At 44.3% G+C, this 25,821-nt stretch overlaps 1 long non-coding RNA gene across 2 annotated transcripts; it reads right to left on the bottom strand.

Moving 5' to 3' along the window:
* Nucleotides 1–11,460: 11,460 nt before the first annotated feature.
* On the bottom strand, nucleotides 11,461–20,303 carry LOC100624586 (small nuclear ribonucleoprotein-associated protein B). Of its 2 annotated transcripts, XR_014832119.1 has the most exons (8): nucleotides 20,198–20,303; nucleotides 17,740–17,891; nucleotides 17,329–17,452; nucleotides 15,833–15,944; nucleotides 13,992–14,144; nucleotides 13,131–13,269; nucleotides 12,688–12,813; nucleotides 11,461–12,011 (listed from the first exon to the last, which is right to left on the bottom strand). It is a non-coding gene; the product is annotated as a small nuclear ribonucleoprotein-associated protein B (long non-coding RNA). The 2 variants fall into 2 exon arrangements; XR_002339920.2 differs by lacking the exon at nucleotides 17,329–17,452.
* Between the last annotated feature and the right edge of the window lie 5,518 nt (nucleotides 20,304–25,821).

Raw genomic sequence — 25,821 nt, 5'->3', positions numbered from 1 at the left:
GGGATTGGCCAGCTTTTACTGTCAAGGACCAGATGGTTAGTAACTGTCTGGGGCTTTGCAGGCTGTATGGTCTCCATTCCAGCCACTCCACTCTGCTTTTTTAGCTTAAACCTAGCCATAGACAAGGTGGAGGCAAAAGAGTATCAGTGTATTGCAACAAATTTTTGTTACAAAAACAGGGGGCAGGCCAGGTTTGGCCCAGAGGTTGTGGTTTGCTGACCCTGCTGCCAACCAACCTGCTGACTCAGCTGCTTGCTCCTGAGTCCTGACGCCAGGCTACACCCAGCCTCGGATCAAGCCCAACCCTGGACTGAGGCCAAGCCTTTAGCAGGCCCCGCAAGGAAAGTCAGATGAGGTTCCAGCGTGTGCCCATGGCCTTAGATAGAGCTGTCACTCAGGCGAGCCCAGCCAGCCTTGGTCGTGACCTTGATGCTAGAAGGAGTCCTAAACCTAAGCCTCACACTAAATTCTGGCTCCTACCACAGCTAGACCGTGACTTGACTCTGGCCCTGGATCAAGCCCTGCCCCAACCTGGGACAGTCCTGGCCCCAGACCAAGCTCCAATCCTTGTCTCTGATTGAGCCCTGAACTTAGGCTGAGCCTGGATGCCAGGCAGAAACCTGATCCTGGACTGAGCTCTGACCCCAAACTGGGCCCTGATCCAGCCTCAGGCCAAGTCCTGACCTCAGTCAGACCCCAGCCAGACTGAACTCCAGGCCTTGGCTTTGGATTTCTCAGTCCAGGACGGAGCTTCTCAAATGGGGGCCCACACACTCCTCTGCTGTATGTGATGCCACCGGGCAAACACGACCTGGCTTCTTGCACCCACACACCTTCCTTTGCCTTTGAGGTACTTGGGCAGACGTATCTGAGAAGCACGGTGACCTTCTGGATCCTTCTAGCTCTGTTGCGCCCTGAGAGTCTGCATTCACAGCCCAGTCCTCCAGGAGTAAATGCAAAAGCCTAGCAGCTGACCACGGCTCTCTCCACCACTCCTGGGCGTTCACTTCTCCTAAGAAGTGGAAGGAGCTCTGCTTGGCACCTGCCGCCAAAGCGGGAGGCGACCTCCCACCCTTAGTAGAGGACACTCCTGTCAGTAGGGAAGCGCCACACATTGTCCAAGATGGTCTCCCCTTGAGGGGGCCCCAGACCCCCGCACTCCCAGCAAACACCCACAGTGCATCTGCATCAAGCTCGGTTGTTGCAGGCTGAGCTTCCCAGGAAGCTGACTCTGAGATGGAGCTTAGGGTGCAGGCTGTTGGTTGAGGGGGTGACCTGGGGATCAACCCCTGTGGAAGGGATGGAGAGGAAGGAGGAAGGGATGGAAGGAGGAATCAACCCACGATGAGTCTCAGTGGCAGCCTGGGTGCACCGCACGGGCAGCTCTGGAGCTAGAATGGCCTGTCACAGTGTCCCAGGTTTGGCCGAGATGGCTGGGTCTTTCTGTGCATCCATCACCAGTCACCCCAGAAGAAGTGTGACTTCGGGCAAGAGAGCATCACTCTACAACTGAGGCCATCCCTGAAGTGGCCAACAGCTGAGGGTCATCTGCAGGCAGCACTCCTAGCAGTTGGGGCGACAAGCCCTCCACTGAAGGAGGGACTGGACGGCGTGTCCCCCACCCAGCAGTCTGTTCAACCCAGGAGCAGAGCTGGGAGAGCCCAAGTTCTCTGCATTCACGGGGATCACCTTCCAGCAGGTGGGCACAGGGATTCAGTCACCTTTTAAAAGGTATAAAAAGTAAAATGAGGAGTTCCTGTCATGGCTTAGTGGTTAGTGAACCCAACTAGCATCCATAAGGACACAGGTTCAATCCCTGGCCTTGCTCAGTGGGTTAAAGATCCGGCGTTGCCCTGAGCTGTGGTGTATGTCGCAGACATGGCTCAGATCCCACGTTGCTGTGCCTGTGGCGTAGGCTGGCAGCTACAGCTCTGATTCAACCCCTAGCCTGGGAACTTCCATATGCCACAGGTGTGGCCCTAAAAAGACAAAAAAAAAAAAAAAAGTAAAATGAGAAATACAAATAAACAAGTAAGCACATTTTTGAATAAATAAGCTAATTAAATGTAGTGACTCATGACAAAAAGAAAATAAAACTTAATGGAATTCCCACTGTGGCACAGTGGGTTCAGACTGGAATAGCCCAGGTTGCTATGGAGGTATGGGTTCAATCCCTGGCCGGGCACACTGGGTTAAGAGATCTGGCAGTGGAAGTTTGCACTGTGGCTCAGCAGGTAAAGAATCCAACTAGTATCCATGAGGATGCAGGTTTGAATCCTAGCCTCACTCAGTGTGTTAAGGATCCAGCGTTGCTGCAAGCTTTGGTGTAGGTCACAGATGCAGCTCAAATATGGTGTTGCTGTGGCTGTGGTGTAGGCTGGCAACTGCAGCTCCAGTTCAGCCCCTAGCCTGGGAACTTCCATATGCTGCAGTTGCAGCCCTAAAAAGATGAAAAATAAAATAAAATAAAAAATAACTACAGAAAGAAAAATGGAAAAAGAACAAACACCTGGAGAATAAACATGCTACTAGAAAACCAGTAGGTCAATGGAGAAACCAAAGAAGAAGTCAGAAAATACCTCGAGACAAATGAAAATGAAACACAACACTCCAGAATCCATAGAATGCAGAAAAGTAGCTCTGAGAGAAGAAATTCATAGTAACGCAGGCTTTCCTTAAGAAACAAGAAAATCAAACAACCCAACCTACCACCTAAAATAGTTAGAAAAAGAAGAGCAAAAAAAAAAAAAAAAAATGCCAAAGTCATCAGAAGGAAGGAAATAATAACAAAGAGGAAGTCAATAAAACAGAGATGAAAAACAACGGGAAAAAAATCAATGAGACTAAGAGCTGGGTTTTTGAAAAGGTAAATTGACAAAGCTTTAGCCAGGTTCACCAAGAAGAAAAGAGAATCCAAGTAAACAAAATAATAGATGAAAGTGGAGAAATAAGAACCAATATCACAGAGGTACAAAAAAAAGAAATCCTAAGAGAATACTATGAACAGTTATATGCGGAGTTCCCATCGTGGCTCAGTGGTTAAGGAACCCGACTACTATCCGGGAGGACGCAGGTTCAATTCCTGGCCTCCCTCAGTGGGTTAAGGATCCGGCATTGCCATGAGCTGTGGTGCAGATCACAGACGCGGCTTGGATCCAGCGTTGCTGTGGCTGTGGTGGTGGCTGGCAGCTGCAGCTCCGGTTTGACCCCTGGCCTGGGAACTTCCATATGCCACAAAAAAAAAAAAAAAAAAAAAAGTAGGGAAACCCTGTAACTATAGATCTCATTCCTGGGGGGGCGGGGGGGGAACGAAATTTATATTCAAAAGAAAAATAAACTCCTTTTAAAGCTAGAACTGAAAGACTCGAGCATGGCAATAATAATGGCACTTATCTACTGACTGCTTCCTCCGTGGCTACCATATGGTGTGTATGACCTCGTTTAATCTTCAGTGAGATGAGGTTCTGCCGTTCTGCAAGGCCAGGGCACACTTCTTTTTTGCTGACTGCTGACAGCTTTCAAGAAAGCTGCGGGCGCCCTCTCTTGGCACTTGCGGGAAGTTCAAGCCCTTTAGCAGGACTTCACCACAGCCCCATCTCCACCCCGATCACAATGAAATGGGACCGTCACCTCACAGTGCTCTCTCAAGCCATTTTCAGACCTGCTTGGGACCCTGCCCTGCCCTCCCCAGAAAGCCTCATTATAGGACAGAGATATCCTTTCAAACCCTCCTGGGTAATATAAATACAGGGTCATCAGTCTCAAATATTTATTATTAATTTTTTTTTTAGGGCTGCACCCGCCATATGTGGAGGTTCCCAGGCTAGGGGTCTAATCGGAGCTCTAGCCGCTGGCCTACACCACAACCACAGCAATGCAAGATCCGAGGCGAGTCTCTGACCTACACCACAGCTCATGGCAACACCGGTTCCTTCACCCATTGAGCGAGGCCAGGGATCCAACCCACTACCTCATGGTTCCTAGTTGGATTCGTTTCCACTGCGCCACTACGGGAACTCGCAAATATTTAAACCAAATTTGGTGGAGGACCCAATCCTGCCCCCTTAGAAGCCAACAAGACACGCTCCTATTTTATAGATGAGGAAAGTGGAGCTCAAGAAAGTTGTTTATCACTCATTCATTTAACAAACATGTTCAGTGCACAGAGCAGTGTCAAATAACATCAATGAATTCCCAGCCCTCCATAGAGCAGGTGGAGTAGTTCACAGAAAAACAAATGTAAATTGCTTTTAAATAAATGAAAACATAACTAGTGGTCCTTATAGCTAAATATGCTCTAGTTAAAACAAGGAGATATTTTTAACTTAGTTTGAACGAGACCTAACATGGTAAAAATACACTGCATTGGAAAGGACCTTAGCAAGAGGCACCCGCACACACTGTTATGAATGGAGTAGGATGATTCGACCAGAGGGCGACTCGGTAGATCCACCCACCTTTTCAATGTGGCCCCCTCTCCCTCAGGAATTCTTCTTGTAGGAATTCATGCGTATAGACAAAGATATGACCCCACAGCTAAAGAGAGGCAGGGCTTGACACTTCCTTCTCTCCTTAAAGTGTATTTTATTTCTGTGTAAGTCTTTGTAGAAAATTAGAACAACGCAGAGTATTAGGAAGGGAAAAAACCAACCCAGGATCCCAGGGTCGGTGAGTGAGACAAGAGTCCACACATTTGCTGTTTCCTTCCTCTTGACAGAGCAATGCTGCCTCCTGGTGGATCTTTTGGTTTAAGTACCTTATCATTTATCATTCACCATTTTTAATGTATCATTTCACCATTTTTAATTTTTTAAAAAATGTAAATTATCATTTCACCATTTTTAACTTTTTAGTGTACTTAATTTTTTAAGCTAGGTAATGCATTCACCTATTTCAATATTTTAAACCTTCTAAGTCGTATACAGTGAAAACTCTCCCATCCATTCCTATTCCCCCTGAACTAGAGTCCTTTTCCCAGAAGCAGCCAACCTGGCCAATTCCTCACTTACAGCGTTCCAGAGAGATTTTATGCACACACTTGGATCCATTTGATGAGTTTCTTTCTTTCTATTGCCTACCTTTGAATCATGAATATCACTCCTAAAAACTTAGGAAATCAAAGTAGAAAATATTTCTACAGAAAATATTCATCACTGCCTGATTAGTAGTCATGGAAAACCAGAGATATTATGAATTTCCCAAATAGGAAGAAAGACTAAATTATATTATACTCACTAGATGTACATCCAGTGCTCATTATGAAGATTTATGAAATGACATGGAAAAAATGTGTATCAAAATTTATTTTTAAGACAATACACAAAGGAAGAAATAAACCCAAATCCTTACTTTGAAATTTTTTAAAACAAACAGTGATATATCATATTCATCTGTCAAACTAGAAAAAGTATATTTCTTCTGAATGATAATTATCAATTTTGAAAAGCACGCTGTAAAAAGTGTAGTTGTGGAGTTCCCGTCTTGGCGCAGTGGAAACGAATCCGACTAGTAACCATGAGGTTGCGGGTTCGATCCCTCCACTTCCTCAGTGGGTTAAGGATCTGGCATCACCATGAGCTGTGGTATAGGTCGCAGACGTGGCTCAGATCCTGCATTGCTGTGACTGTGGCGTAGGTCGGCAGCTACAGCTCCAACTGGACCCCTAGCCTGGGAACCTCCATATGCCCCCTGCCCTAAAAAGACAAAAAAAGGTGTAATTGTGTCTGCTTTATAACAGAGTAAATTGACTCAAGTTTAAAGATGGTGAATTAAACCACTGACATCTTTGAGTCAGATTCTTTTTTAAATTATCTAAATATAGAATAATCTTTATGCAAAATATGGTTATCACATTATTTGTTAATGAGAAAACGAATCAATATCCATCTACAGAGAATTGGCTAGGTAAACAGTGGTGTGTTCACTTAATGAGATATTAAAGTAATTGTTTGCAAAGATTTGGCATTATTTTGATGTTAAATAGAAAGCTGGAGTTCCTTTGTGGCGAGTAAGTTAAGGATCCAGCATTATCACTGCAGCAGCTCGGGTCACTACTGTGGCACAGGTTTGATCTCTGGCTCAGGAACTTCCACATGCCACAGGTGTGGGGAAAAAAAAGAAAGAAAGAAAAAGAAATAGAAAGTTGAGCATGTAATGAGATCATAAAACTGAACAAGGAGAAAAGGCTAACATTGAATATTTTGAATCTTAGAACCCTGATTTCTTTCTATAGGCATTCTTTACGAGCATTTATGTAATAAAATATTTTTAAAGAAACAAGAAGGAATACATAACCTATAGAAGAGTACACATGTGAGTCTGACCAAACACAATTTAGACTTAAATCCAGCAGCAATGTTTTATGATCTCATTTAGTCCTCACAGCCTAAATTTACTAAGTGCACTGATGCTATAGAGGCTTAATATGAAAACTGGAAAGGAGCAAAATCGGTAAACAGGTCAAAGCACATTTGAATTCTCCACCCAACCCTTTCGCCTCCAAGAACTTAGGAGTTCTCTTCAAGATACAATGGTCAGAAGGCCCCAGGGTCTAATGGCAGACTTCTCCTTTTGTTCTCTTAGTCAGTCAATGGGTCTCAAAAGCAGGTGTGACATAAAGATTATTCTATGTAGGACTGAATACACAGAAACATATAGACCATACATATTTCAGGAGGGTTTTAGTTGATTTTCAAGAACAGCCTTGGGCATCCAGGGTTTTTACTTTGCTGACCCCCTAGGCAATGTGGGGGTCTTTGTTTTTCCTTAGTAGCCTGTGCTCATTTATGAGATAGAGAAGTCCCAGCTTTTCGGCACAGGCTAGGAGTACAAAACCCTTCTGCATCATGCCTGGCAGGTAAATGGGAGGCGAGACAGTCCTTCTCGTGATATATGTTCCTGTGACATTGTCTGAGCCAACAACTGACTCTTTTGCCTAAAGTCACTGCCAAGCTCACCTCCCTAATGCCCTGATTTCTCGGCCTTCTTCCGTGGGACTATCCTTCCCACAATAAAAAGCCTTAGTAAACCCTTTCCATGAAGACTCTTTATTTTTTTAGATGAAGTCACATAACATACAATGACTTTAGTTTACCCATTACCACTCAATAGTAGTTAGTGCATTCACAATGTTGTGACGTGCATAGAGAGCTGGAAAGCTCTTGCTAGTTTCAAAAACTTTTTCATCACTACATAAAACATCCTGTACCCTTAAGTAACCACTCTCCATCTCCCCCATTCCAATCTCATCCCTTGGTAACAGCCATCAACAGATGAATGGCTAAAGCTGTGATATGTGTGTGTACACACACACACACAATGGAATACTACTCAGCCATAAAAAAGAAGCAAATTTTGCCATTTTTGCAGCAACATGGATGGACTTGGAGGGCATTATGCTAAGTGAAATAAGTCAAGACAGAGAAAGACAAATTCTGTATATCACATGTATGTGAAATCTAAAAAATACAACAAACTAGTGAATATAACAAAAAGAAGCAGACTCACTCTCACAGAGAATAAACCAGGGGTTACCAGCAGGGAGAGGAAAGGGGGGAGGGACAGTAAAGGGGTAAGGAATTAAGAGGCACAAAGTATTAGGTATAAAATAAGCTGCGAGTATACATACACGCAGGGAATATAGCAAATATTTTCTTTTATAATACCTAAAAATGTAGTATGCCCTTTAAAAATTATAAATCACTATATTGAACACCTTTAACTTATATAACACTATATATAATCAACTATACTTCAATTTAAAAAATATATGAGTTCCTGCCGTGGCTCAGCAGTAATGAACCTGGCTAGGATCCATGAGGACATAGGTTCAGTCCCTGGCCCTGCTCAGTGGGTTAAGGATTTGGCATTGATGTGAGCTGTGGTGTAGGTCCCAGATGTAGCTCAGATCCTATGCTGCTGTGGTGTAGGCAGGCAGCTACAGCTCCCATTCGACCCCTAGCCTGGAAACTTCCATTTGCCACAGGTTCAGCCCTAAAATATATATATATATATATATATATATATATATATATATATATATATATATATATATATATATATATATTCACATACACACACACACACACACACATACTTTTTTTTTTTAAAGAAAAAAAGGAATCATATATGTCCTTCTGTGTGTGACTTCTTAGCACAATACTTTCAGGGTTCATACAAGTAGTAGCAGGAATCAATACTTCTTTCACGCCTAATGCTCCACTGAATGTGTAGCACAATTAATCTATCCATTCATCCACTGATGGACAGCTGGGTCGTTTCCACCTTTTGCTATTATGAATAATGCTACCAACAGTTGTGTACGAGTTTCTGTATAGACATGTATTTTCATTTCTCTTGGATATATACCTAGGAGTAGGATTGTTGGATCATAAGGTAACTATTTTTTTGAGGAACTGCCAAACCATTTTACACAGTGGCGGCAACATTCTACATTCTTACCAGCAAAGCACAATTTCTCCACATCCTTACCAACTTTTTACTCCCCCATTAAAGCCACCCTAGTGGGCTGAAGAGGTATCTCATTGCAGGTTTGATTTGAATTTCTTTAATGATGGATTATGTTGAACAGTTTTTCATGTGTTCTCCATTGGTATATCTCTTTTGAAGACATTGTACACAATTTGTTGACTTAATTGGGCTGTTTCTACTGTTGAGTTGTAAAGGCTTTTTTTTGGTTTGTTTGTTTTGCTTATTAGGGCCACACCCACAGCATATGGAGGTTCCCAGGCTAGGGGTCTGATTGCAGCTACAGCTGCCAGCTTACACCACAGCCACGGCAATGCCAGATTGGAGCCACATCTGCAACCTACACCACAGCTCACAGAAATGCCAGATCCTTAACCCACTGAGCAAGGCCAGGGATCGAACCCGCAACCTCATGGTTCCTAGTTGGATTTGTTTCCACTGCGCCACAACGGGAACTCCATAGAAGTTCTTTACATGGTCTGGATATTAAACGCAAATTAGATATATGACTTGCAAGTATTTTCTCCCATTCTGTAGGTCACATTCTCACATTCTTGATGTTATCCTTTGATAGTTTCTACTTTTGAAGTCCAATTTTTTCTTCTTTGTGCTTCTGGTGTCAAATCTAGAATTTATCACCAAACCCAAAGTCATCACGACATTTTCTTCTAGTAACTTAGTTCTAGTTCTTATAGATTGTTGACCCACTTTGAGTTAACGAATGACCTAAGAAGTGAGGTAGGTGTCCAACTTCATTCTTTTTCATATTGTTTTCTAATTGTCCTAGCACCACCTGTGGGAGACTATTTTCCCAGGGAAAGGTCTCGGCATTTTTGTGACCATAAATGCAAGGGCTTATTTCTGGACTCCCAATTCTACTCCATTGGTCTGTGTCTATCTTATGCTAGTATCGCAGTTTTAATTACTCAGGATTTGTAATAACTTTTTTTTTTTTTTGCTTTTGCTTTTTAGGTAGGGCCCTATCTGTGGCATATGGAAGTTCCCAGGCTAGGGGTTGAATTGGGGCTACAGCTGCTGGCCTACACCACAGCCACAGCAACTCGGGATCCAAGCTGCATCTGTGACCTAACGCCACAGCTCCCGGCAACAGATTCCCGACCCACTGAGCAAGGCCAGGGATCGAACCCATATCCTCATGGCATCCTCATGGCTACTAGTCAGATTCATTTCTGCTTCACAACAGGAACTCCTATAGTAGGTTTTCAAATCAGGGTGTGAGATGTCCAGATTGTTCTTGCCATGAGCTTCTCAATTTCTGCCAAAAAAAAACCATTGGAATCTTGGTAGACATTGCATTTAACCTCTAGATCACTTTGGGAAATAAATACTACCATTTAAACAACAGTCTTCTAATCCACAAACATGGGATGTTTTTCCATTTATTTAGGTTTTCTTTCAGGATGTTAGTAATTTTCAGTGTATAAATCTTACACCTCCATGGTTAAATTGATGATTTTATTCTTTTGGATGCTACTGTAAACATGGTTAAAAATTTTTTCAGACTGTTGCTGGTATGTAGAAATACAACAGACTGTGTGCTATCTCATACCCTGCAATTTTGCCTAATTCGTTTATCAGCTCTAGGAGCTTTCTTAGGGATTCTTTGGGTTTTCTACATAGATGGTCATATTTAGGAAGTTTTACTTCTTCCTTTCCAATTCGGCTTTTATTTTTCTTAATGGCTCTGGCTCTGGCTAGACCTTCCAGTATAACTTTGAATAGCAGTGGGAACAGCCTTGTCTTGTTCCTAATCTTAAGGGTAGTTTCCAGCCTTTCACTATTAGGTCAGCTGTGTTTTGTTTTTCTTTCATAAATCCCTGTATCGTGCTTATACATTTCCCTTCTATTCCTAACAAGTGTTTAAATTTTATCTATATCTCCTGAGACAATCATAAGGCTTTTTTCTTGTTTTATTAACTAGGTACATTTGATTCAATTTGATGCTGACCCACCCTTATGTTCCTGAAGAAACACACTAGTCTCTTCTTTTTTAAGGTCTCCCTTGTATTTAGTATAGTCCTCCCACCAGGATAGTTACTATGTCGCATCATGTCATGTCATTTAATGGCTGTACCCGCGGCATGTGGAAGTTCCTGGGCCAGGGACGAATCTGTGCCACAGCAGTGATCCAAGCTGCTGCAGTAACAATACTGGATCCTTAACCCACTGCACCACAGGACAACTCCCAGACAGTAATTTCAAAAGTATCTACGTTATTTCTGTATCCTTCAAGCATGAATGTACTAGAGTACTGTTTAGTGACCTATCCACTAAACAGACATTTGGTGAAAGAATAACAGATGCCGCACAACTCAAAAGTAGGATTAGATTACATGTATGCATGTGACCCCAGAAGAAAGTTATACCAGTGTTGTTCCTCTTGCAATAAAATTTCCATTTTTAGCTTTTGCTTCATACTTCACTGTAGAAAACACGATAATCTGAAGTACTGCTCAAGGGAGTTCCCGTCATGGCGCAGTGGAAACAAATCCGACTAGGAACTATGAGGTTGTGGGTTCGATCCCTGGCCTTACTCAGTGGGTTAAGGATCCGGCGTTGCTGTGAGCTGTGGTGTTAGGTTGCAGACGTGGCTCAGATCCTGCATTGCTGTGGCTGTGGTGTAGGCCAGCGGCTACAGTTCCCATTAGACCCCCAGCCTGGGAACCTCCATATGCTGCAGGTGCAGCCCTAAAAAGACAAAAAAATAAAATAAAGTACTGCTCAAGAAGTTATATAGGGAGTTCCCTTGTGGCACAGTGGGTTAAGGATCCAGCATGGTCACTGTGACAGCTTGGGTCTCTGTCATGGCTCAGGTTTATCCCTGGACCAGAAACTTCCATGTGCCACTGGTGGAAAGACAAAGAAAAGCAAAAAAGACAAAGGGAAAAAAAAAAAGACGTTACGTAGATTAGTGCCTTTCAAAGAAAATAGAGCAAGTCACAACCCTCACCATAGGATATGAATGTTTTATTTCAACAAAATGATTTTTGCCAGTTTGACAAGTGAAAAGAATTTCCTTGTAGTTCAATTGTGTAATTCTCTTTGATGAAGCTGTGCATCTCTGCAAAAGAATATAGTATTTTACAAGGGAAGCAACTAAGGATTAGGGCTCATTTTTCCAAGGCAACCCTTCCTCTTATTTAAGCACCCGGTATATCAAAGATTTTTCTGAAAATAAACAAACATACCAGGTGCATTTATAGCACTGCATTCTCTTAAGAGTTTATTATAAACTAGTTTCACAGGCCACAAGGAAGTAAAAGGACTATGTACAGCCTTACAGGAAACAGGCAGGGAGCTGAGGAGGGTCAAGATGAGTCTAGGGCCTTGGTGGGCGCATTCCCGGGGGAGGGGGCCCTGTAAGGGAAACCAGACAATCCGGTGAGACTCCGGCGGAACAACGGCTTAACAAACAAACAGGTGTGGTAACGTGGCCCTGGGGGGTCGGGCCCACGCCTCTGTGGAGCTACTTCCATAATTCTGTGGCCAAGGTCAAAGAAGGCCTGAAGTAAGAGTAAGAAGTTTAGTCAGTGCCTGATCTGCAACTCAAATCCCCACCCTGCCCCAGCCTCCCTCACCCTGCAATTATCAAGTAATCAAAGGGGACTTCCCTGGTCCCACTGGGTTCCAATGCTTATAAAGCCCTTAAGTGGCAAACTCAAACCAGAGACACAGTGCTTAGCAAGCTTGGCTGTGGGCTAACTTAGAGGCCACTGTGGCTTGTGGAAAGAACAATGGTCTGGAACTGAGCTCTCTCCTCATCCATAAAATGAGAGAGCTCATCTACATCAGCATTTCTCAAACCAGATTTAAACAGCATAGTACAGCAAAGCCCAGAGCCCCTCCTTAATTATTACACACTCCCAAACCAAAGGGCATAAGATCTTTGCTGGTCATGCAACAGAATGCATTATTTCACATGACCTGAAAACTACTGCCTTGAACAATGGGAAGCCTTGTGTACAGGGCTGCTCTCACTGTTCTGAGAAAGAGGGTCAATTTAAGAAATGCTTGTTCCCTCTTTCCTTCCTGGGCAAAGCTGTCCTCTTTAAGAGTTCACTTCTCTAGGCCTAAGGCCTAAAAACCCAAAAGGTATGGTCAAAGTCCAATCTTCCCTCATTTCCCATCCTGACATGGCTCTAGGGAAGAAAAGTCAACACCACTGCTGCAGGTACTTACCTCGCATCCCTGGGGGAGGGGGCCGCATTCCGGGTGGGGGCATGCCCATTGGAGTTCCTCGTCCAGGGGGGATTCCCATGGGGGGACCCATGGGAGGCCTCATACCAGGAGGTGGGCCCATCATGCCTGCAAGAGAAAAGCCCCAAGAATACAGCTCAAGTGTCTGTCTTGAAAAGGTAGCAGGAAATGTACAAAATTTCCACCAAGGTCTGAGACAGATGGACCATTCCACCTTCCCAGGCCCTCCTAGCAAACTAGGACTTGAGCCAAAGATGTGTGGCTCTTTCCCAGCTAGCTCCAGGTCAACCAGGCTGGATCTCAGAGTAATCCTGCTTAATTAAACAAACTCATCATCAGTTTCAGTCAAGGTTATATCTCATCATGAATCCAGCTAAGATATCAAAGTCCATCAACTAGCAATGACCTCCTTATGGGCTCCTCACCTGGAGGGGGGGCTCCTCGGCCCATAGGCGGGGGAGGACCTGCTCGGCCAGGTGGGTACTGGGTTGGGGCCCCTGCAATACTGGCTGTGGCAGCAGCTGCAGCTGCTGCAACAGTGCCTCTTCCTTGCGGGGTCATCACCTAAGAGTACACAGGAAAGAAGTTAGGCAGAATGGTACTGTCCAATGTGGTGTCCCACTCTCCTCCCTAAATTGGTAAAGAAACAGCAGACACCCAATCCCCTGAGCTACAACTCACAGCATCACACTTCCTATCTAAAACTATCTGCCAGAGGATACCAAGCTTGAATGCGCAATTCCTATTTTCCCGGAACACCCAATCCAAATTAGTTAAGGCACCCACGTTTTCAAATAGGATTGATCACAGTTTGTAAGAGCTACAGTACAGCTAACCCTTAAACATGGGTTTAAACTGCTGGGATCCACTCATGAAGATTTTTCTCAATAAATACATACTACAGTACTACACACAATCTTGGCTGAACCCATGGCTAGAAGGCCAACTGTCAAGTTTACGCAGACTTTTGCCTGCACAGAGTTGGCACCCCTAACCCCAGCATTGTTCAAGGGTCAACTGTATGTTTCAAATGTTGTCATGCAAACACTCTGCTCCATTACAGTTGGCCAAAATACTTTCTATGTAGCTCCCTAATAGTATCAACATAACTCATAACAGCAAGTTTTCCTTTTTAGCTGACCCTGGGACTACGTATGAAGCACAGTGAATCACTGATAGGCTGATAATCACAGGTTGGCGAGCCAGTGTGGACTATTCCCAAACTGTGGACCCTCACTCTATCCTTCAACCGCCAGAAGCTAGTACCCCCTTCCTCAACTCCTTACCTGTTGGGATGGCCCACCAACCCCACGGACCGGCCCGGCAAGTCCTGCAGGAGCCTGGGGCATAGGAACACCAGCTGGGATTCCCCTGCCAGCAGCTCTGCCAATCCCTGGGCCCCCAGCAGCTCCAGCTAGTGGCACTCGGGCAATGCCGGTCTGCAAAATAAAGACATGTGCTGAAATGTTTGTGGCCTGGAGAATCAGAAGTACACTTTGGAATATCACTGCCAAAAGAACCCTTCAGATTTACAGGTTAACGAAACACCTTATAAACACGACACCCATCCATGTGTTAACACCATTCCTCCTCCATCCAAGACTCCGTGCCTAGCAGGCTACAAAAACTTAAAGAGTAAGGCAAGAGAAACACGCACAACTCAACCTATATGCACTCCTAGGAAAGTTAAGCCAACAAGCAGCCAGGGCTCCATCCAGAAAGGTGTGTACGGTAGATAAAGAGCACTTGAGCTGGCACCAAAAAGACCTGAGGTCCAGTCCCAGCTCTGGTTCTCACCCTCTAAGTGATAGTGGGCAACTAATCCCACCATTCTAGGACTGTTTCCTCATCCATAAATAATGGGGTTATGACACAACAGGTTGTGGTCATAAAGGGTTATAATGGGTTACATTAGAGTAGCAAGTTCTACTGGAAAAAGATACCAAGAGTATCTATGCTGTGAACCAAAAATATGCTAACATCCCTTGCAGACATTTACCAAGGGGAAAAACTTCAAGGTGAGAGTCTAAAAAGACGTAAATGACTAAGACAAACTAATCGCTTGAGAGCATCTTTAAGTCACTAACATGACTTTTGAAAAGTATACAGCCACTGGAAAAATGTTTACAACGTTAAAGTGAAAAAATAGAATATATTAAGTGTTGGAGTTCCCGTCGTGGCACAGCAGAAACGAATCTGACTAGGAACCATGAGGTCATGGGTTCGATCCCTGGCCTCGCTCAGAGGATTAAGGACCCGGCGTTGCCGTGAGCTGTGGTGTGGGTCGCAGATGTGGCTCGGATCCCGAGTTGCTGTGGCTCTGGCGTAGGCTGGCGGCTACAGCTCCGATTTGACCCCTATAGCCTGGGAACCTCCATATGCCGCATGTACAGCACTAAAAAGACAAGACAAAAAAAAAAAAAAAAAGAATATATTGCATGTTAAGTAAATATATATACATATATGTAGAAAAATTAAAACAAGGTAAGAGGTTTTTTTAAACAAATAATGTCTTTAAATGAAAAAAAGGAAAACAAAATAATCTGGTTAAATTCTCAATTTGGTTAAATTTCTAAAGGTAGGCTGATGTTAATGAACCAAGACTGCCTGGAATTAAATGCCAGTTTCACCGCTTACTAGCTGTGACACCTTCAGTAAGTTACTAAGCCTCAGTTTGTATTATCTGTAAAGCATAATTTACCTCAAAAGACTGTTAGAAGGATTAAGAAAATATTGAAGAGCTTGGCACATAGCATAGCCTGAATACATGTAACAGTATAAGATACATATATGTATTCTATTGTTTGGAGTTACGACTTTTTACATCCAACTAGACTGTCATCACATTAAGAACTGACCCAGATGGTCTCAGGTGCCTCTTCTATTGACTATGTACATCAACTAAGGCTTTTGAAGTTAGAAACCCACAAATTCTAGTTCCTTAGTTCTACTTCCTACTTGTGAGGTAATCTCTTCTAAGATTCTGTTTATTATCTGTAAAACGGGCACAGAAACCAGCAGATGCCTATGAATACTGCAATGAAATAGAGAACCCCACACAGAGCCTGGCTGGGGGCTCCTTTGCACAAGGTTCCTGCCCTTGCACTGGCTCTCTGCTCCGACTTACATCTTTGGGAGGTGGTCCCTCTACCGTCATTGAGACCAGGTTCTCCCCTCGAAGTAGCACCAGACCAAGGACTCGCTTCTCTTCTCTCTCCGCTTGTTTTGAGTTCTTTGGTCTAAAGACAGGTTGAGGAGAAGAAACAAAAACAAGCATTAGAAAAAGGGTAAAGTTCATGTTCACCTACCTAGAAGCCCTCCAAGATCTGTTTTGTACTCTATCTACTGACAGATGGTAATAAACTTTCCTTAAGACGGCTCCTCTGGACAGTCTTCACTGGCTGAACTTGTAACCCCTTAGGTGACTGTCTCCCATGCCAAGAAGATGTACCAATCAAGACACAGGACAAGTCAAGAAAGCCCAGCCCTGGCTCACTTGTAGCCACTGTGAGGGCCTTTCCACAGTAAACTCTTTCTTTGCTTACTCTTTCCTGCCCTTCAGCTTAAGGTTCCCCAGTGTCAGGAGGAGCCCAAACAATTCCTCAAGTCAACTGCATCTCACTCACTCCACTTACATGCAGTATCCTTCCAGTACCAATTCAACCCCACAGGCCTGGAACTCCATCACTCACCTCACATTAGATATAGAAGCCATAAAAGAAAAGGTTAAGAGTTAACTACATAGAAATTACACCTTTGTCTTCAAAGAACAAAAACAGAAATCTCCAAACAGCAACAACCAGGAAAAGGATGAACAAAATATAAATAAATATAAACTGGGAAAAATAATGCAACAAGATAGGGAAAGAAAAGAAAAGCCAATGACAATTTCCTAAAAATAAAGGAAACACAAAATACTCTGATTTTTAAAAATAACTTAAAATTTTCATTTTAATGATATTTTATAATAAATTGACAGTGGTTTTCTATGGGTGTCACTTTTTCGGCTTATCTATCTATATTCCTTATTTTTTAATGAAAGTATGTACTGCCCTTTCACGATTAAAAAGAAAAAACTTTCTGGATATTTTAAATTTTCTCAAATACTTTTAGGTATTTTTAATAATTATTTTCTAATAGGTACTTTTTTTATTATCAGAATAAAGTTAGCTTCAGTTGATAACACAGCAGAGAACCATATGAAATAGCTCTACACTGACCTGTTGGCCGCTCCCTAATGTGCACCTGGCCCTCAGCCATCCCCACCACATTTTCTGTCCTATGCTTCTTGACCTCATGCCACAAAGAAAACAACAGTCCCAAAGGAATCAAAAGGAATTCACAGCCACTGGCGACATACTGTGGACACTGCACATGGCAAAAGAGAGCTGGATGGAAGTCACCTAACTTCTTTGGGCCTCAAGATGCCTTGAATGTAAAACAGAATAAAACACTAGACCACATCTTTTAATTGGCTTGAAACTTAAGATCTTGAGTCCTAAGACAAGGGAATTGCCTAATAACTTATGGAATCATGGGAAAGTAGAAAATATTTCCAATTGTTTCTCTAAATGTCAACAAAAATCACTGGCCCCAAACCCACAAGGGGAGCTGAGCACTTACCCTGAAGAGGGTCAGAGGCTTCTTAAAGCAGTTTCAGACCAGGCTGCATTGGGAGAGCCCTTTAGGCTACAGCTTTACAAATAGGCAATGAGGCCAGAAAATCAAGCTCTCCCCCCTTACACACCTGTGGGGAGAACATGAGAGCCCTTTACCCCAGTACCCAGGGGTATGCAAAGTCAGAGAAACAAAAAGCCTAGGAGCCCTCCTTACAACTTGTACTCTGCGAGAAGTAGAGAACAAGACTAAGGAAAGAGATTTCTTAGTGTCCAACGTCCCCGTTTAAATCTGCCCTCTAAAACAGGAGAGCAAACCAAGAGGAACCAGCTAGCTACATCACCACCTGTCACTTGGCCCACCCACCCAATCCACTCCCCATCCACCCAATCCCTCCCCCCATAGCCCACTCCTCACTTGATCTTTCTGAACTCGTCACAGTCACAGAGGATCAAATTCATATGCTTGTCAAAAGCTTTAAAGGTGCCAATGAAGATACGGCCGTCTTGCAGGATGCACCTCATCCTGTAGTCGATGTGCTGCAGCATCTTGCTGCTCTTACCCACAGTCTGCAATGAGAAACCGGCAGGAATGAGACTCATCTCTTTTGGATCCACATACCCCTGATCTTTCCTTAAAACTTCTGGTGCAGCCTTCTTTTCCATGCCTGTCTTTCTCAATAGATTCTCAGTTCTGTCCTCCAGCCACAGCCCTTTCCTGGGAATTCTCCCATGTCACGCTGTTTTCAGCCCTGACCTGTTTCACCCCCCTCTCCTGCCACTTCCCTGAAAGTCATTACAAATGCCTTTGTCTATGTTCTCTGCATACATTCCAAGGATGAGAGGATAAAATGACACCAAACTAATGAAACCCAATCACATCAGAGATTAGCCATCTGCCACTGCAGATTACAGCTGTGACTCCAGTGCTATGGAACACCAACATCCCATTAAAAAGATGAGTAAAGGAGTTCCTGCTGTGGCACAGTGGGTTAGGGATCCAGGGTTCTGTGCAGCTGTGGCTTAGATTTGATCCCTGGTCCAGGAACTTCCATATGCCACAGGCAAGGCCAAAAAAGGAGACAGGAAGGAAAAAAAAACCACTGAGTAGAAGAGCTGGAATGGGACTGGCACTAAGAATCCAATCAAGAGCTTGTTATTAGCAAGGCACTGATCAGCTAGAAAGTGAGAATGGAATCCCCAAACCAATCACTTGTCGTGTATCTCTAAGACTACCTTTGGGAGAGAAAAACTTTCTGGTGGCCAGAGTGCTAATGTGTTTGACTACATAAAGATAATATATAACTTGCCTTACTCCTTAAGTAATCCAGCCACCTCTTCTGCTTGCAACATAGTTTTGCTCTATAGACTCAAAATGCAAACTGTCACATGCCCTTGGCAGTTACATTTCTCTCTAGAAATAAAAGGCATCAGCCTCCCATCAGTCTCACTGCTGTGGGCCAGTCCCAACTCACTCAAGGGCCTCCTAGGTACCAAGTGCTGTGCCTGCTATTCAACTCTGTGAGCTTGGACAAACAGGTTTCTAAACCTACAAATGTTAAGGATCAGCATCTTGACTCCTGCCACCCTGGAGATGCAGTTTATGTGGTTCGCTCTCTTGGAGACCATTTTAACCAAACTGTAATCACAGCTTCTAACCACACAGGTCTGACCCTTTAGGCTGACATTCATTGGTCCATCTGCCTTGTTTAGCTAAATCTTACCGGGTGTTCTCGGGCAGGCACTGCCATAAGCAATATTCATCTCAACCTTTAATCAGATTTTACAGATAAGGCCATTGACGCTCTAAGAGGTTAAGCTGTGTTGGAAGCTGGTGAGCCTGAATGCAATTCTTCCAACCAATTCTCCAAACAATATCCTAAGTTTCCCTGCTTCCAGTTCACCCAATAAATAACAGGTACAGAACAGAGTTATCGTTCTAAAACAACTAAATTCATGTCATTTGGCTGGTTAAAAAATCCTTCAATGGCATTCCTCAGTACCAAGATTAAGTAGCATGTAAAGCTTTTAATAACCAGGCTCTTGCCGATTCCGCCCACCTCTTACTCCAGGAACTTTCAATAGCACTACCCTTCATGCTTTGCTCCTGCAATCCTTCGCATCTATACTATTCCCTCCCATTTTCTCTGGGAAAACGCCTGACAATCTTTTACGACTCCACTAGGAATCATCTACCCTAGAAAGCATCCACAGCCCGCCCCTCGCCGTTACTTTTACTGAATGCTGAATTACCCTTCCGAATTATACTATCCGTGTCCCCAAACAGACAGCGAACTCAGTGAGGAAAGGAAAACACTTGCGTAGTCCCAGCGCCTGAAAAGTCAGACATACTCAAACATACACATACGCTGAACAAACGAGCGGAACTTTTCCTCCACTCCTCCATTCTCCGTTCCCTCCTCTCCATCTAACAGAACCAAGACTTTAGTTTCAGCCACAAGCCCTTCCACTTCTTTCCGCAACTCGCCTTCACAAGTCTGAACCTCTCGCCGAGTCTTGCCCTGTCCTCCTGCGGCTCTCGTGCGTGCTCCAAAGCCCGACATGTATTTATGCTGTAAAGTTTACTCGGCGCCCACAAGATCCCGAGCACTGTGGCCACAGCGGCGTGGGGAGCCGCAGTTTTAACCTCGCCCACGCCGAGTGACCCCGGCCTCAGCCCCTCAATTCCCAACCTTCCCCTCCCCCACCCCGCCGAACGACCAAGGTCCCGATCTTTCCTTGCCGGGAAAGAGGGGCCGCGGCCCGGGCCTTCGCCGCCCGGAGCAGCCAACCCAAGGCCTCCTCCCCGGTCAGTTGCGGTCCCCATTCCACAACAGACTCAGAAGCTCCCGCGCCTCCGGCCTGCGACTTCTCACCATGGTGGCGGTTCTGATGGCTCCGATTCCCGCCGGATTCGCCTCGGTAGAGGCCTAGACGCCCGCCTGTAGACCGCTTCCCGCCGCCGTTACCGGAAATACGACCACTGACAAAATGAGGTCGGGTAGAAAACTGCTTCCGGTCCCGGAGCCCGGCGCTAGAGTTCCGGCCACAGAGAGGAGCTGTGAGCTTGGGGCGGGGCGGGGCGGGGCTTGGGGAGGCGCTAACGTCAAACTGATCTGTGAGGGGTTTATGATCTGCTTTATTGGACACCTTCCCTGCTTCTGTCGGTACTAGAGCTGCTCTTCTTCACCCTCACCACCCACCCCCCCTGCACCCCGCCCCATTAACTTTCGGGGCTCATCTCCAGACCCTCTACCCTGTCTCCCTCCTCTACAGCCACTATCCCTGCTTTCCCGTGAACTTACCTGGACCTGCTTGTTTCAACACCTTTGCGTTTGCTGTTGCCTCTACCTGGAATCTAGCCGTCCAGGTACGTGCACGCCTTACGCCCTCACCTTCAAAGCTTAAGCTCAAAGGACATTTTCCCACTGAGGACTTCCCTGGCTGTCCTGTTTAAAACTGCAACCTTTCCACCCATCTCTGCTTTATTATTCTCCTCAACATTGATTGTTAACATACTATGTATATTTGTTTATTATCACTCCTCATTAGAAGGTAAGTTGCAAGAGTATTGAATTTTTCTTTGTGTATTGCGCATTGCTCAAGTGCCTAGATGAACACTGCCAAGCACAAAATAAAGGCTTAATAAGTACTTGAATGAATAAATCGACCCATCCCAAACAGTTCCCATAACTTTCAAATGATACCTATATGCTCAAACTTTACAAATTTATTCCTCTAACCCTAGGTTCTTCATTTAACTCTTGGCTTTTAATATCCATAGACATGGATGTCTAATAGGTATACTGAATTTAACATGTTGAAAACTGAATTCTTGCTTCTATTCACTATTCTTCCCAAAACCACTTCTTACCAGTGCTCCCCATCTCAGAAGTTTCTTGGGTTAAAAAAAAACAAAATAACAAACTTGGCAGCATCCTTGATTCCTCTGTTTCTCTCCCATCTCATAATCAGTCCACCAGAAAATCCCCTGGACCTCACCTTCAAAATGTCTTGACTCAGACTATTGTGTGCTGCTCCACTGCTACCATGCTAGTCCTAGCCACCATCATCTTAGTCATGGATCATCAAGGCCCTAACTGGTCTCTTTGCTCCCTCGCTTGCTTTCACAGCAGCCAGAAGGATCCTTCTATAATGTGCTGGGATTATATCCGATGACGTCATTGCCCTGCTCTCCTCCTTCCCAAAAGTTCCCAGCACACATAGAATAAAATCCAGCCCTGCAACCCTCTCTAACCTCATCTCCCTCAACATTCCCTTCATTTGTTATCTTCTGGCTACACTAGCCTCCTCCCTCTTCCCCAAGCCCAGGAAATCTTCTACCCTAGGACTTTTTCATCCTCACACCAGACCTAAGATCTGTCATCCTTATTTCTGCCAACCTGTAGATTAAGGGATGGAGGCTCAGAAAGATGAATTATCTTGTCCAAGGTGGCAGAGTCAGAACAGGAATACGGTGCCATTTGTCTCCTCAGCTGCTCCCAAGTTACCCTACCTCCTAATATTATCACTCATGCGTGCATTTTAAAAAAATACTTATTTACCACCTACTAAGGCCATGCGCTGTTACTGGTATGTCAAGTCCCTTCCCCAAAGGAATTTATGTTCTAGTAAGAAAGGTTGACAGTTAACCAAACCAATACATATGATGTGAAAAAAATTAGAGTGATGTGAAAAAAATTAGGAGGAACTGAGAGTAATGGGTTGCAAGTTTGGCTAGATGTTCAGGGAAAGCCTCTCTGAAGAGTAGCAGGTAAGCAGAGAGCTACATCAAGTGAAAGACATTCCAAACATTTCAATAAAGGGAATTATAATATGTGGTCTTTTGTAACTGCCTTCTTTCACTTAGCATTATGGTCTCACGGCTCATCCATGCTATAGCATGTATCAGTACTTCATTTCTTTTTATGGCTGAATACTATTCCATTGTATGGACAGACCACTTTTCTTTATCTATTCATCAGTCAGCAGACATTTGGGTTGTTTCCACCTTTGGCTATCATGAACAGTGCTGCTATAAACACCCACGTACATTTTCATACGGTTATATGCTTTCATTTCTCCTGCCTGTATGCCTAGAAGTGGGTTAGGTGGGCATATTGCTGGGTCATATGGTAACTTTAATCATTTGAGGAATTGCCAGACTGTCTTCCAAAGGTGCTGCACTGTTTTACATTCCCACCAGCAGCAGTGTATGAGAGTTCTGACTTCTCCATATCTTCGCTAACATTTGTTACATGTGACTTTCAGTCAAGCTATCCTAGTGTGTGTGAAATGATAGCGTGAGTCTATCTCAAAGTTTTTATTTGCATTACCCTGATGACTAATGATGCCCAGCATCTTTTCATGTGCTTATTGGCCACTTGTGTATCATCCTTGCACTGTCTTAATATGAGTTGTAAGAGCTCTTTATGTATTCTAGATACAAGTCCCTTATCAGATATATGATCTATAAACATTTTTCCCTCATGATATTGATTTCACTTTCTTTCTTTCTTTCTTTTTTTTTTTTGTCTTTTTTAGGGCCACATTCGTGGCATATGGAGGTTCCCAGGCTAGGGGTCCAATGGGAGCTGCAGCTGCCAGCCTACCCCACAGCCACAGCAGTGCAGGATCTGAGCCATGTCTGCAACCTACACCACAGCTCACGGCAACACTGGATCCTTAACCCACTGAGCCAGGCCAGGGATCGAACCCACACCATGTATGCTAGTTGGGTTTGCTAACCGCTGAGCCATGATGGGAACTCCTGCAGGAGTAGTTTTGAGGCCAGTATTTGAGACTTGCTCTGATCCCTAGGAGAGCTCTTCTCGGCAATCTCTTTCCCTGCTTCACTGTTCAACTTCCGGCTGATCTGCTGTTTCACTTGTTGCTATCATGGACCTCTCAGATTCCACTTAATTGCTCACCACCAAAATCGCCATTGTTTTCAACAGCCCTCTGAGACTGCAACTTCCCACTCTGTCCCATAGAAAGCCTGTCCCCGGGAGTTCCCATCATGGCTCCGTGGTTAACGAACCCAACTAGGAACCATGAGGTTTCAGGTTCGATCCCTGGCCTCGCTCAGTGGGTTAAGGATCTGGCGTTGCTGTGAGCTGTGGTGTAGGTCGCAGATGCAATCTGGCATGGCTATGGCTCTGGTGTAGGCTGGTGGCTACTGTTCCAATTAGACCCCTAGCCTGGGAACCTCCACATGCCGGGGGTGCACCCCTAGAAAAAAAAAAGCCAAAAGAAAGCCTGTCCCCTTAGAGATGTAGACCTCGCTGTTCCAATGGCCTGCCTCTCCCCAGGGCAGGACCTCTGCACCACTGCTTAGAGCTGGCAGCAGGACTGGCAGACCACGTCTGAGTGACACCCCTGCTCTAAGAACAAGCAGGGCACTGGGTGGGGTAGCAGCTCCTTTTCTTCCCAGCTTGCTTCTCCTAAGCACAGGATCTCTGTCCACCATATGAGCAAGCCGGGGAGAAAGCAATAAGCCACCTCCTGATTTCTGACCACCTGTGCCTGGGACAAAGGGAGACCCCCCTCCCCCAGACCTGTTGGCTACACTGTGGGGAATGAGGGCTGCTGGTAGCCTGCCCCTCCCAGGGAAAAACACTGGGAACTGGGGGAAGACAGTCCCATCTTCTTGGCTAGACCCACCTGGAGTACAGCTTCCATTACAGTGAACCCAAGAGTGACCAGAAGGGAGCAGGTCATGGGACAAATGCCACAGACTCTTGCTAATACAGTAGATTTTCTTGAATAAATATTCCTCTGTTTGCCATAAGTCCCTAGAACAATTTCCAGAGACTTTAAATGGTTGGATTTTTTTTTTTTAATCATTTGGTTGTTTCACAGGAGAGAGAGGCTAAGGAGCTGCTCACGCCATCATCCCAAAAGTGCTTTTCCTGTGTCGTGAGTTTGACTGAGTCCACATGGGTGACTGGACATTGGTTTGAAAGCTTTAGACTAACACTTTGCAATGACTAATACTGCACCATTATGTAACCATTTCGATCATTAAAATAAAAATCACCATTACTGTCATCATTTTTTTGTTTCTACACATTATCTTTCCAAAGAACTTGTAGGCTACTTGAAGATAAGGATGGTATATTGATAAATCTACTGGTTTGGCTTGCAGAATCTCACACATAAGGATACAACAAACCTCTGGTGGAGAAGAGATGTGTGGGTTGAGGGTAGGTTATTGTTGGAGTGGGAGTAAATCACTGTTATCAAGAGAGAGCATTTTATATGAGTCATTCACCAAATAATACAGGCCCATTCCCTAGGGTGGGAAAATACACTCCCACATTTTCAGATGGGGATTTACGTGGCAGAAAGAATCCAGGAGCAACCCATTACGAGATGCAAGAGTTTGAGAGTCAGAGAAAACTGAGTTTAAACCCTGGCTTTGCCACAGACCAGATGAGTGTGGCATGCACAAATCACACACCCCTCTGAGCTAGACCTTCTCTGAAATAAATTGTGTTGATTTCCTCTCACAGCTATTGTTAAGAACTATGGAGAAGATGTTATGATATCTAAGATTTGTCTGAAATAGTCCAATCAGGAGTTCCCGTTGTGGTGCAGCGGAAACGAATCTGACTAGGAACCATGAGGTTTCAGGTTCAATACCCAGCCTCGCTCAGTGGATTGAGGATCCAGCATTGCTGTGAGCTGTGGTATAGGTCACAGATGCAGCTCAGATCTGGCACTACTGTGGCTGTGGCGAAGGCTGGCAGCTGTAGCTCCCATTCAACCCCTAGCCTGGGAACCTCCATAGGTGCAGCCCTAAAAAGCAAAAAAAATAAAATAAAATAAAATAAAATAAAATAGTCTAATGAGGGATGTGTGAGGGGCAGAAATGAAACAGGATTGGCCATTACAGAAGAGCATTGAGCTGGTTAATGGTACCCTCACCTGTTATTACTACACTCTCTACATCTAGATATGTTTGAAAATTTCAATACTAAAAAAGAAAAAAAAAGTAGAAAGACAGTATCATTAGTGTGGATGTGCAGGAAATTTAATAGTACATTTTACATTTTTAATAATTTCAGTTTTTCAAAAATATACCTTATGTTTTAAAGTTTTTTGGACACAAGATTAATCTTGGGTTTGTTGTTCAGCAAGGAAAATAAAACACACAAATGCAGAAACCAGTATGAAGTGGCCAACACCGTGCCCAACACAGACACAAACTGCCTCAATGCTGTTGGCCTTTTCCCTTCCCAGGAAAGAGAAGATATACCCATTCTCTGGAAAAAGAGCCAGCTTTTCAGAAAATAAATAAACATAATCCCAACTCACCAGTGTTTAGGGCTTTCCCTCCGTTTTTTTCTTGAGGCCCGTCAGCATCATTAGAAGGCAAACCTAGGAATTCCCACTGTGGGGCAATGGGACCAGTGGCGTCTCTGGACCGCTGGGACACAGGTTCAATCCCTCACCTGGCGCAGCAGGTTAAGGATCCAATGTGGCATAGGTCGCAACT

This window comes from Sus scrofa, chromosome 17, assembly GCF_054392235.1.
Source record: "Sus scrofa isolate SSC_HxYL_T2T_F1_AM1 chromosome 17, Sscrofa_HxYL_maternal_Yorkshire_Landrace_v2.0, whole genome shotgun sequence".
Classification (NCBI taxonomy): Eukaryota; Metazoa; Chordata; class Mammalia; order Artiodactyla; family Suidae; genus Sus; species Sus scrofa.
The sequence above is the reverse complement of the archived record's forward strand: the minus strand, read 5'-3'. Positions and strand labels throughout refer to the sequence as shown.